General features: G+C 44.8%; 1 long non-coding RNA gene across 14 annotated transcripts in view; it reads left to right on the top strand.

The window, feature by feature from the left end:
• The first annotated feature begins 229 nt into the window (after nt 1–229).
• Nucleotides 230–12733, top strand: part of LOC138843694 (uncharacterized) — a 240821-nt gene continuing 228317 nt past the window's right edge. For 2 of the 14 annotated variants that reach the window (XR_016212867.1, XR_016212866.1), the window contains exons 1-2: nt 1611–2063; nt 6026–6091. This is a non-coding gene — a long non-coding RNA (uncharacterized LOC138843694). Of the gene's footprint in view, nt 966–1125; nt 1226–1254; nt 1568–1610; nt 2064–6025; nt 6092–12032; nt 12482–12733 lie in introns of those variants that run through there. The other 12 variants (XR_016212882.1, XR_016212877.1, XR_016212870.1 and 9 more) reach the window with 12 other exon arrangements.

Below are 12733 nucleotides of genomic sequence, written 5' to 3'. Positions count from 1 at the left end.
GGGCAGTAAAACTGTTACTCCTTAAATGCTGGCCAGTTAGGAGATGCTGCTGTAGCGTGAAAATGACATGATGGCATTCTCGGTTTGTTATTTCTCTTTAGTTTTCATTTAACGCTGATGTACTTGAGAAGGCAACCAAATTACACATTGTCCTCTTTAGGGTTTCAAACACAGAGTAATGTTTATTTCATTCTTTCGGCAAATATTTATTAAGTGCCTGCTATTTACCAGGCACAATGCTAGATTCTGGGGCTATAAAAATGACTGGGTCTTGATCCTTGTGCGTTAGTAGCTGATGGTTCAGTGGGCCATGGGAATTGAAGAATGATTAGAGATCATCTAATTTTACAGAGAAAGGCCCAGAGAGCATTAGGGGCCTGTTAAAGGTGACCTAACTCATTGGAGGATGAGCTGGGATGATCCACGTGTTCTTATTTCCAGAACAAAGTTCTTTAGAATTCATTCTTCATGCATTTATTTACCCACTTAACACGTAAGCATTGAGTGCCTGCTCTGGGTCACTTGCCTCCTTTCCCTCTTGGAGTAAGTAAGGAACATGACTGTCAAAATGGTGAAGAAGGGCCCAGTTCCTTAAGCCACAGCACAAACACGTACATGGTGCTGTTTCCTTTCTAAATAATCTAAGTGGTGTTTCAGGCATCCTGCTGATGGCAGATCACTGGATGGGATCAATTGCAGGTGCAAGGTATTTACGCCAGTTTTCTCACTTCTCCTCCAGGTTGTATTCATTGCTCCAGGAACTTATCGATCACTGAGGACCACCTGGTCCCCGGTCATCATCTGTGGATATGGGTTGAGATATCTGATTTTCCCCATCTGTGACTAATACCCGTGAACTCTTCTGGGCTGTGCTACTAGATTCCTGCATAAAACCCATTGTCTGGGCAACCGGCCCCTTTAGGTCTACTTCTCAGACTCTCTTTTCTTTTATCCAGTAAAAAAAGGTTTGTTTTTAAAAATCTTTCCTTAGCCTGGCAGACTCACTGTTACATGTTGTCTTCCAAATTTATTATCTAGGCTGTAAATATTATTCTTTTGAGTTCTTTAGGGCTTTGTCTTCTGATAGTCAAATGCTTGGATTTTTTTTTTTTACTCCAATTCTAGCTTTTTAAAGCTATTGTTATAGGGATGATTCTTGGAAAATGATTTCTGCAACTTAAAAAAAAGTTCCTGCATCTTTTAGCAACATAACCTGAGAGCAGAGGTAAGTAGTGAGGTGTTGTATTAGTCATTGCCCAAAGCAGTGATACTCAGTTATTATACTTTCTCATGGTTTCTGTGGGCCAGGAAGTCAGAAAAGGCTGCTGCATGGTTGGGGGTGGGGTGGGGTTGGTCTCAGCTGGAAATCAGCAAGGATGAGGGCCCAGAACCATCATAAAACTCACAAACGTGGTGTCTGGAGGTTGCTGTTGGCTGGGGGCCTTGCTGGGGCAGTCAGCCAGAAGAACTTCACGTGGCTACTCCATCCGTGTGCTGTGGGCCTTTGTTACCATGCAGTGGCTAGGTTCCCCGGCAAGGTTCCAGAGAGAGAGAGAGACAAAGTCAGGTAGAAGTCAAACTGTCTTTTACGATAAACCCTTTAAATCTCACAGCATCTTTTGAGTTGAGGCAATTACCCAGGTCTACCGTGTTCAAGGGGAGCAGAGGATATAGACCCCACCTCTGGGTGGGGAGGCTTGTTTATGCCGCGTTGTAAGCATGTGGAATGAGATTTATATTATTGTGGCTATCTTTGGAGAATATAAACTGCCACCAGGAGGAGATTAGCAAATACGGGAAATGGACAACATTGGCGCTTCACAGCAGTGTTTTGGCACGTGGGCAGCTGCCGCTGATAAGCATCATCCCCGTTTGCTGAATCTCCCTCCTTAGGGGAGGGACACTTTCCAGTTGCCTGCCTCCCACTAAGGAGCAGCAGGTCAGCCCTAGCACAGCTACGAAACAGCTGCGGTGCTGCTCCCCAGCCACCCCTTTGGGTTGTTGCCTGTGATGGCTAATGCTGTGTGCCAGCTTGGCTGGACCGAGGGAAGCCCACGTAGATGGTGAGACATTACTTTTGGGTGTGCCTGCGAGGGTGTCTCTGGAAGAGATTAGCATTTGAATGCGTTAACTGAGTAGAGTGCACCCTCAACTATGAGGGCCGGTATCAGCCAGTGTACTGAAGGCCTGGACCGAATGCAAAGGCAGAGGAGGGGTGAGGTTGCCTTCTCTTTGTAGGGGTCAGGGGGCTACCTCCTGCCCTAGGATGTTGGCATTCTTGGTTCTTGGCCCTTGGACTCAGACCACATACTGGCCTTCCTGGTTCCCCAGCTCTCAGATGGCAGGTGGTGGAACATCTTGGCTGTGTGACCTAATTCTCATAATGAACTTCCTCCTTATCCAAGTCTATATAGATCCACGGGTGTCTATATATATATCCTACCCAGTCTGACTAATGCATTGATTGCCCTTTTCTCCTTCCTGGGCACTGAATTTGTTTATGGAGCTTTTCCCCAGCCCTAGCACCAATTCTTGTCCATTTCCCCTCCTTTACTTGTCCCTGTCAGCATGAAACAGTCTAGTATTTTTCTGAGGAATTCATTGGAATTACTATGTCCTTACATAGTAATAGCTCTGTGTGTGTGTGTGTGTGTGCTTTTGCCCATTCATTTCAACAGCTTCCTAAAAGAAGTATCTAAAGCATGTGACAGTGAGAAAAAGGATGTTTTTTCTTTTTTTTTTTTTTTTTGACAGGCAGAGTGGGCAGTGTGAGAGAGAGACAGAGAGAAAGGTCTTCCTTTGCCGTTGGTTCACCCTCCAATGGCCGCCACGGCCGGCGCGCTGCGGCCGGCGCACCGCGCTGATCCGATGGCAGGAGCCAGGAGCCAGGTGCTTTTCCTGGTCTCCCATGGGGTGCAGGGCCCAAGCATCTGGGCCATCCTTCACTGCACTCCCTGGCCACAGCAGAGAGCTGGCCTGGAAGAGGGGCAACCGGGACAGAATCCGGCGCCCCGACCGGGACTAGAACCCGGTGCGCCGGCGCCGCTAGGCGGAGGATTAGCCTAGTGAGCCGCGGCGCCGGCAGGATGTTTTTTCTTTAAAAAAGGTTTATTTTCTTTTTTTAAAGGTTTATTTATTTATTTGAAAGTCAGAGTTACACACAGAGAGAAGGAGAGGCAGAGAGAGAGAGGTCTTCCATCCACTGGTTCACTCCCCAATTGGCCGCAACAGCTGGAGCTGCACCGATCCCAAGCCAAGAGCCTCCTCCAGGTCTCCCAAATGGGTGCTGGGACCCAAGGACTTGGGCCATCTTCCACTGCTTTCCCAGGCCATAGCAGAGAGCTGGATTGGAAGTGGAGCAGCCTGATCTTGAACTGGTGCCTATATGGGATGCCAGCACTGCAGGCGGTGGCTTTACCCGCTACGCCACAGCATTGGCCCCAATTTATTTATTTTCAGAGTTACAGAGAGAGAGAGAGAGAGAGAGAGAGAGAGAGAGAGAGAAAGAGAGCTTCCATATGCTGGTTTACTCCCCAAATGGCTCCTAGGGTTAGCGCTGGGCTGAGCTGAAGCCAGGAGCCAGGAGCTTCATCCAGGTCTCCCACTTAGGCAGCAAGTACACGAACAGTTGGGCTACTTTCTGCTGCTTATCCTCGGCTATTGGCAGCATGCTGGGTCAGAAGTGGAGCAGCCAGGGGTGGCGCTGTGGGTAGTAGGCTAAGCTTCCGCCTGCAACCAGACGTGAGACCTGGAAGAAGCTCCTGGCTTCTGGCTTCAGATCGGCTCAGCTCTGGCCATTGTGGCCATTTGGGGAGCAAACCAGCGGACGAAAGACCTTCCTCTCTGTCGCTCCCTCTCTCTGTCTGTAACTGTACCTTTCGAATAAATAATTAAAATATTAAAAAAAAAATAAAGAAAAGAAGAAGAGCAGCCAGGACACAAACTGGCACCCATATGGGATGCCGGCGTTGCCACAATGCTGCCTCAAGAAATGAGACCCAGGCAGGGTAGGTAAAAGCCTCTGCATAACTCTGGATAAATTACAGGCTGTGTGGTCAGAGCCCAGGAGTGCCCTGCCATCAGGAGGACTAGTTAACAGGGTCAGAGCTGCCTTTCTCATGTTCAGGAGAAGCACTTGATTTAGCAGACCGTTGGAGCCCAGATACTCTTCTCTTTACTGTTCTATGTTCTTCAAAATGAATTAACTTTACTATTTTATTCTGGTTATAAAATTAATGCATGCCTACTCTTAAAATTTTAAACAATCTTGGAATGTAGAGAGAAAAAGAAAAAAAATAATTTGAAATATTAGCCTCCAGAATTAAATATTACAATGTTGGGCAAACATCCTTTCATATATTTCTAGAAGCATGGGTACCTACAGCTATAGCTATAGAAAACCTTGTGTACGTGTTACACTATATATACAGTTCTGCATTATTTTCATCCAATAATAGGAGATGGTTTTTTTCTGTGTCAATAAATATAGATCCACATCATTTTTATAAACTGCATAATATTCCCTGTGGGACATATCATAATTTATTTAACTAATTTCTATTGAACAACAATTATGCCATTTCTAATTTTTGATATTGTAATCAATTCTCTGATGAACCTTTTTGTACATCCATTTTTATGTACTTGTTCAAAATTCTGTTTGGGATAAATTCCCATAAGGGGAAATAGGAAGATATGGCACAAAAAATAAGAGAACTATGGGTGAGCAGCCTGGTTCCAGAGAATCATGCAACAGAAATGCACACAAGCCGACGCTGTGTTGTGAGACTAATCTAGATATCTTTGAATATAGAGCTAAAGTGTCCTCAAAAGAATCTAGCTAGTGGGGAAGAAAGACTGACACTTAAGCCAGTAATTACTGCAGTGAGAGCAAATTCCCACTAGAGGTATGAACAAAGTAACATGAAGAGGATAAAATAAAGCAATTAAACCTGGGTAAGAGAGATGAGAGAAGAAAGAACCAGAAAGTGACAATTGAGCTGGTCTTTCATTAAAGAGGTGAGTAGGTTATTTGCTTGGGCTGCACTAACAAAGTACCGCAGTGGTGGCTCAAATAGCAAACACTGATTTTCTAACGGTCCTGGAGGCTGGAAGGCTGAGATCAAGTTCCTGGGGTCCTAGCAGGTCCATTTCTTCTGAATGTCTCTCTCCTGCTTGTGGATGGCTACCTTCCCCCTGTATCTGCAGAGGGTCTCCCCTCCTGTGTACATATATAGATCCAAATGGGTTCCTGTGGTAAGGACACAAGTCATATCTGATTACAGCTCACCTTAATGATATTATTTTAGGGGGCTGGTGCTGTGGCGCAATGGGTTAATGCCCTGGCCTGAAGCACTGGCATCCCGTATGGGCGCCAGTGCTAGTCCCGGCTGCTCCTCTTCCAATCTCTCTGCTGTGGCCTGGGGAAGCAGTAGAAGATGGCGCAAGACCTTGGGCCCCTGTACCTGCATGGGAGACCTGGAAGAAGCTCCTGGCTCCTGGCTCCTGGCTCCTGGCTTCGGATCAGCGCAGCTCCGGCTGTTGCGGCCATCTGGGGAGTGAACCATCGGATAGAAGACCGACCTCTCTCTCTCTCTCTCTGCCTCTCCTCTCTCACTGTAACCCTGACTTTCAAGTAAAATAAATAAATCTTTAACATGTTACCACTATAAAAGCCCTTTTTCCAACTACAGTCACATTCGGAGGTAGTGGGGACTAGGACTTCAACATAAGAATGTTGGAGGAGACATGATTCAGCGGTAACAGTGAGGAAATGCAGAAATGCTTGTCTGAAGGCTCTGTGTGGGGAATGGGTGCCGTGTGGCTGGGGAAGGCCAAGGAAGCCTGGTGGGCTTGGTGGGGCAGGTCTGGGCACTGGGGTTGCAGAAAGGGAATTGTGGAGAATGTCTCTGCTGGGAGTCAGGGGCTTGCACACAGCCCTAAGAGAGGCGGGCCTTATTCGTGCAGGAAATCATGGTTCATTTTAAGCAGAGGAGCAATGTGACCGGATTTGTCTTTCATTTAGATGTTGCTGTCAGAAGACCAAATGTTGGGGAGCATGGGAAGCACCTGGAACATTCCTGAACAGCTGGTAGGAGTATACAATGCAATAACTCTATTGGAAAATAAGCTGACAGCTTCTGAAAAAGCTGACCATAGATCTTCCACAGGATCAAGTGTTTTTCTCCTACGTATTTATTCAAGAGAAATGAAAGTGTATATGCAATGATTTGTACGTTAGTTAGCATTATAGCAATTAATATTTATATGATATATGTTTATATTAATATATAATTATATTATAATTAATTAGCATTATTCATAATTGCCAGAAATTGGAAATTATCCAAATGTCTGTTAAGGTAGATAAACAAATTATGGTATATCCATTCAATATAATTCCTCTTAGCAATAAAAGGAAGCAACTACTGATACCCATGACATGGGGAAAGCTTAATTATATTAAGTGAAACACTACAGCTCCCCATACGAGTACATACTGTGTGATTCCATTTATGTAAAATTCTAGAATAAATACAAACTAATGTGGGGATGAAAGTTGGGACAGCCAGGGTGGGGGAGGGAGAGAGACATTATAAAAGGTATGAGAAAACTTTTGGGGTGATATTAAAGTTTCATATCTTGATTGAAGGGGTTTTTATAGGTCTATGGATATGTCAAAGTTCATCCAATTGTACATTTTAAGTATAGGCAATTTATTTTATGTCAGTATCCCCCAATAAAAGCAAGCAAACAATGGAAAGCAAAACAAAAGTAAATAAGAAAAGATGTATGTGGGGTGGAGAAAGCAATTAGAACATAGAATTGAGGAAGGAACGCCAGTTAGGAGGCTCCTAAGGGAGATCAGAAAGATTACGGGAATCTCAATGAGGCTAAGTCGATGGTGTCGTGACTTTGCTATACTTCTGGCCTGGGACTCAGCATTTAGGAATTGAACTGCGTGCTGCAGAAAAGCGCTGTGTGTCTTTGTGATGGGAGGAGGAAGGGATTACAGGCAGGTGCACCTTCCTTCTTCTCGTTCCCTTATGCTATGAGTAACTTTAGGCATTTATGGTGGTGGAGAATAAGACAGGCAAATATCTGTTGTGCTCAGGAGGCTGCCCTTCTGATGGGGAAAAAAGTAATATGTCAGGTAGTGTTAAGAAGAGATAAAGGATAAAGGATCAAGGGATGGATGTCTTTGGGTGTGGCAACTCGTTTAGAGAAGTATTTCCAAAAGGATATGGAAGCCACACTGACCCCAGATCTGTATGAGGTGGCAAAGGGAGATGACTTGAGATCAGAGACAAGTATCCTAGGCTGAGAGATGGGTGTGCAAAGGTCCTGTGGTTGACCATGGTGGCCATGGAAGTGCTTTGTCAAGGAGAAGCTGGAGTGGTGGAAATTGCAGGAAGAGTACAAGTGGAGGCTTTGATAGTTCCTGACTCACTACCAGTACGTATCCAGGTAAGTTCCATGGCAATACATGTTGGGCATTTCCTTTTTTTTTTTTTTTTTTTTTGGACTGGCAGAGTTAGTGAGAGAGACAGAGAGAAAGGTCTTCCTTCCACTGGTTCACCCCTCACGTGGCTGCTATGGCTGGTGCGCGGTGCCAATCCGAAGCCAGGAGCCAGGTGCTTCCTCCTGGTCTCCCATGTGGGTGCAGGGGCCCAAGCACTTGGGCCACGTACTTGGGCCATCCTCCACTGCACTCCCGGGCCACAGCAGAGAGCTGGACTGGAAGAAGAGCAACCGGGACAGAACTGGTGCCCCAACCGGGGCTAGAACCCAGAGTGCTGGCACCACAGGCGGAGGATTAGCCCAATGAGCTGCGGCCCTGGCCGGGCATTTCTTTGTACAACAAAGTTCATGCTAGACTGTTGGAGGTGTTAAGTACTATTTGGAACATGGCATGGTTGACCACAGCTTCTATTCTCTTTCTTATGTCCTCCTCCATTCCTTTCTTTATTGGCAATGTTGGAGATTGGTCATGGCATTGTGGTCAGGAGACTTAATCTGTATCTCATTAGATTCTAAGATGTGAAAAGTCCTAGAAAAGTTATCTTTCTTTACCATCTGTCTTACCACTCAATGCTGGGGTGGATCCCAAATTAAAACAAATCTGAGCATGACCAAGAAATGGATCCTCACAAGTGGCTGACAAACTGAAATTATTGGCAGCTCCACCCCCATAAATTCTGCCTTTAAAAATGTTATATTGGGGCCAGCAGTGTGGCACAGTGGGTTAAAGCCCTGGCCTGAAGCACCGGCATTGGATGCCAGTTCTAGCCCCGGCTGCTCCTCTTCCGATCCAGCCCTCTGCTGTAGCCTGGGAAAGCAGTGGAGGATGGCCCAAGTCCTTGAGCCCCTGCACCCACATGGGAGATTTGGAAGAAACTCCTGGCTCCTGACTTTGGATTTGTTCAGCTCCAGCCATTGGGGCCAATTGGGGAGTGAGCCAGTGGATGGAAGACCTCTCTCTCTGTCTCCACCTCTCTCTGTAACTCTGTCTTTCAAATAAATAAAGTAAATCTTTTTTTAAAAAAAGTGTTATATTAAGAGGAAGCAACATTCCTGGCGAGCTGTTTATGAGGTGAGAATTTCTATGTATCTCAGTTGTCCCAATGACTCTATTGTGAGCACCATGTGACAGTGGCAGAAACTGAGGCTCAGGGGAATTAAAATATTTGTCCAAGGTCACACATAAGTACGTGCCGCGGTGAGGACTTGCAGCCACGCTGGACGCCTCCTAGTTTGGGCTGCTGTCATGGCAGCATGGCGCTCTTTAGTGCTCTGCTTCGCCATCGTGCACAGAGAGCCGAGCCTCTGCAGGAGCAAACAACTTCCTTGAGAAAAAGCCCCAAGGCTTTGTTCTCTTGATTGTCAGGCTTACCTATCTGCCTGAACGTTTTAAAGGAGCTCAGGTCTGGCTTTAGCCACCCCCTCTCTTCCGACAAGAATTCTCCGAAGAGACTGGTGACAGAACGAGGCTGGGGGAAGCGGCCGGGTCAGCCAGGCGTGATGGAATACTGTTCCAGTGTCGAAGACCTGATAAAAACCTGGGGCCTCTGGGCACTCGATTTTTAAAGTAATCCTGTCAGTTCCCTAATAATAGTAATAAATTAACCAAACAGCGGATTCAGTGGTATTTTATGTCCTAAGGGTATTGCTTTCACACTTCAACTTGATAGCATGATTTATCAAGAGATAAATTACAGCTGGGAACGAATGGATTTACTGATGTCAGGGAGACGACAAGTATATTCCGAAGATGTTACCAGTGATGGGCACGTACCTGACAAGCATACCTGAAAATCCCCAAACAGAAAGCTTCTCTTCAAAGGCTGAATAACGTTAAATTTCACTTTGGATCTAGGTCATTCCAAGGACAGAAGGATTTCGATGGCCCAGAGATCCTTCTCACCAACATCAGTGTGATCTAAACATATTAATTCCGTGCCTCTTTGGGAGTAGGGTTAGGCGGTGACCTTTTCTGAATCCAATTAAGAGGATAAGGAGATACAGGGAGTGGGAGTTACGCTGTCTATGACTGTACGTCTGCCCCTGCCTCCACTCGACTACTCCTGATTGGCCTTTACTGCTTATCTACCGTTATGGTTATGTAAGTGCTTATGAAATCAAATGAGAATCAAAATGGAGTCACTTTTGTCCAGCCTTAGAAAAAACAAATAAAGCCAGGAGAGTTGGGAAGAGGGGCTGGCATGCATATATGCCTGACTACAAGACCAGCTCACAGACGACTCTGCCAGAACCACAACCTTGCACAAAGACCACTGCAACCTCACGCACAGAAAGATTTCTGCAAGGACATTTATCTGGCAGCTGTCCAACCTCATACTGACGCCACTCTTGTTTGTAATTATCGTTGCCTAGCATTATTGCCTTGGAACATCTTATGTAATCTTCCTCATCTCACCTTTGGAACTTCCTCTTGTCTCAACATCTATGAATTTGCTCCTACTTTACGGTGGCATGTGTGTTTCTAAGTAAATACTATTATTGTTTGATGACTCCCTGTCTGTTATGTAGATTCTCTCTCGTGCGTGTGTGTGTGTGTGTGTGTGCGTGCGCACTATGCACACGGGCACGCGCACACGTGCACGCGCACACACACACACCCCTAAGATGGAACTTGGCTGTTGCACTTGTTCATTGAGCAAGCCCTTCTCATCCCTGGATGTAAGCGCAAGTGAGATCATTTCTGGGAAATGATCAGAAATGTTCAGAATGTTCAGAAATCAGAAAGCAGAACTGAGAAGGAGAGCCCAGCTCGAGGGCAGAGGTAACTTGGGCACTCAGCTTGAGAAAAAAGCTCCCTGGGGATGGATGAAAACAGTCCTCTCCAGACGGAGGCAGATCCTGAATTGTGAGCTGAGAACGGGTCCTGCCCTGCAAACCCGCAGATGCTTACGGGGCTGTCGAGAGTGCGCACTTTCAAAGAGAGGCACGGTAAAACATTTCTTGCTGAGAAATGGTCTAATGAATGTGTTCTGCACATCTTTTTGAGCCTTTTACAAGACTTAGAAGAAGAGTTTTATTTTTTGTGGGCCAGAGCATGAAATGGTGAGGAGAACTGGGGTTAGGAATGGGTGAATGCCATTAGCTGTTAGCAGCATCTTGAATGAAAAATAACTCTTAACCTCGAGGGACCAACCTTATAAAAGAAGCAAACCAAGGGTGTCTTGAGCCTCGGACATTGAACATGTTTTAAAAACAAACTCCATAAGTCTGAGCAGAGTACAATTAACAAGCCAACCAATCAAATTGCCCAAGAAATCAAAGCAAAAAAAAAATCACTCATTAGAAAAAGTAGATGTAGAAATAAGATTTCACTTCAGAAGCAACCAAGCAGATAAGCTCATTAATGAATAGTCTACTCACGGAACAAACAGGCTCTAAAATGCTTCTAGCTTTTGGATGGTTTAAAGCCAGCCATAACTAGACAAGTATGTACACAGATTAAAAGAAAATGGTGCAATGCAGTTTCTTGTTAAATCTCTTTAAAGTTTACCAATAGCCTGAAGCATCTGTCAAAATCCCAGGGAGGTGCTACAAAGAACTATTTTAAACCTCCAAATTCAGGGCACCTGAAGAAGTAAAAGTGCATGTCATTTTCTCTCTTGTGGATAAACAGCTTTGCCATATATAAATTGCAAAAACTATCGTAAACATATAATACTTCCCTACAATAGAGTCTATGTGAATTTATTTAGGCTTAGACACTTTTTAAAAATTGTAGAAGTATTTAAACTGTTTTATTTATCCTTACTTTTTTTCTGATCAAATCCTGGATATTTTTTTGTGGAAGAAAATGATCAAGAGTAGGCAGAACTCCTCCACTCTTGGGAGGCATCTGCTTTTCAGGGTAAATCTTCACAATGGAAGCTCATCATCTTGGACATCAGACCTCCAGATAAATTTTCCAAAAGAAATTAACAAGCAAACCACTCTGTAAGTGCCAGAGAAGTCATTTTTAAAAGATTTATCTATTTATTTATTTTTTATTTATTTGAAAGGCAGAGTTACAGAGAGATTGAGGCAGAGACAGAGAGATAGGTCTTCTATCCACTGGTTCACTCCCCAAATGGCCACAACAGCTGGAGCTGGGCTGATCCAAAGCCAGAAGCCAGGGGCTTCTTCTGGGTCTCCCATGTGGGTACAGGGGCCCAAGCACTTGGGCCATTTTTTGCCGCTTTCTCAGACCGTTAGCAGGGAGCTGGATAGGAAGAGGAGAAGGTGAGACTTGAACCAGTGCCCATATGGGATGCTGGCCCTGCAGGCAGAAGCTTAGTCTACTACGCCATGGTGTCAGCCCCTCAGAAGTCATCTTTAACACGCATTCTTCACATTCTCTAGGAGAAAATACAGTCACAGGCTAATGTGAGAAGCAGAGCAGAACTGGACAGAAGCTGGTCTTACTATCTGCTAGAGTCTTGGATGTGGAATGACTTTCGATAGGCATCAAAAGCAACTGTTGGTCTTAACGCTCTTCCTGTTGCCTGCTTCTCCAGGGGACAATCCATGGGATGCTGCTATCAGGAAGCAGCACAGCCAGTACCAGCTGTATTCAAGTTAAGGTAGGCAGAAAACCAGAGAGAGCTACCTGCCAGCCTGCTCTTGCACCTTGCACAGCTTTGCATTAAATCAGGAGCAGGAAGAGGGCAAGGGATGAATGTTTTTGTCTCTTCTGTTACTGCTCTTCCTTTGAGGCCCAGTGTAGACCAAGTGGGTAAGAAACATGAAATGGCTGATTTTATTGATTCTGTCTTCCACCCAGAAACATACTGTTCAGTATTTCATCTATTTTAGACCACTTGAGACATACCACTATTTTTTTTGTTGGGTTTGGTGATTATCAATTTTTTTCTGCTTTTGAGTTGGTTAAGCAACATTTGCTGAGTCTCAAACTTTTCCTGCTTTATCTAACCCCTTAAATAAAGTAGACTTTAAAGAAATGACACTGCAGAAATAAATGGCACCATTTTTAAGTGAAGTGTATTGTGTCATATACAGAAAAACATCTGATGGACTTTTATGAACTTCAAACTGAATGTTTCTGTATCATCCCCATCCCGGTGAAAAAATAGAAAATTATCAGCACTCAGTTGTTCCCTGTAATTCCTGTCCTGTTGAGGATAGCCATTGTTTTGACTTCTTTCACAATAGATTTTAAAAACACTGTTTTAAAAAGACTTATTTTATATGAAAAGCA

This window comes from Oryctolagus cuniculus, chromosome 9 (genome assembly GCF_051225735.1).
Source record: "Oryctolagus cuniculus isolate XC-2025 breed Fujian yellow rabbit chromosome 9, ASM5122573v1, whole genome shotgun sequence".
Taxonomy (NCBI): Eukaryota; Metazoa; Chordata; class Mammalia; order Lagomorpha; family Leporidae; genus Oryctolagus; species Oryctolagus cuniculus.
The sequence above is the reverse complement of the archived record's forward strand: the minus strand, read 5'-3'. Positions and strand labels throughout refer to the sequence as shown.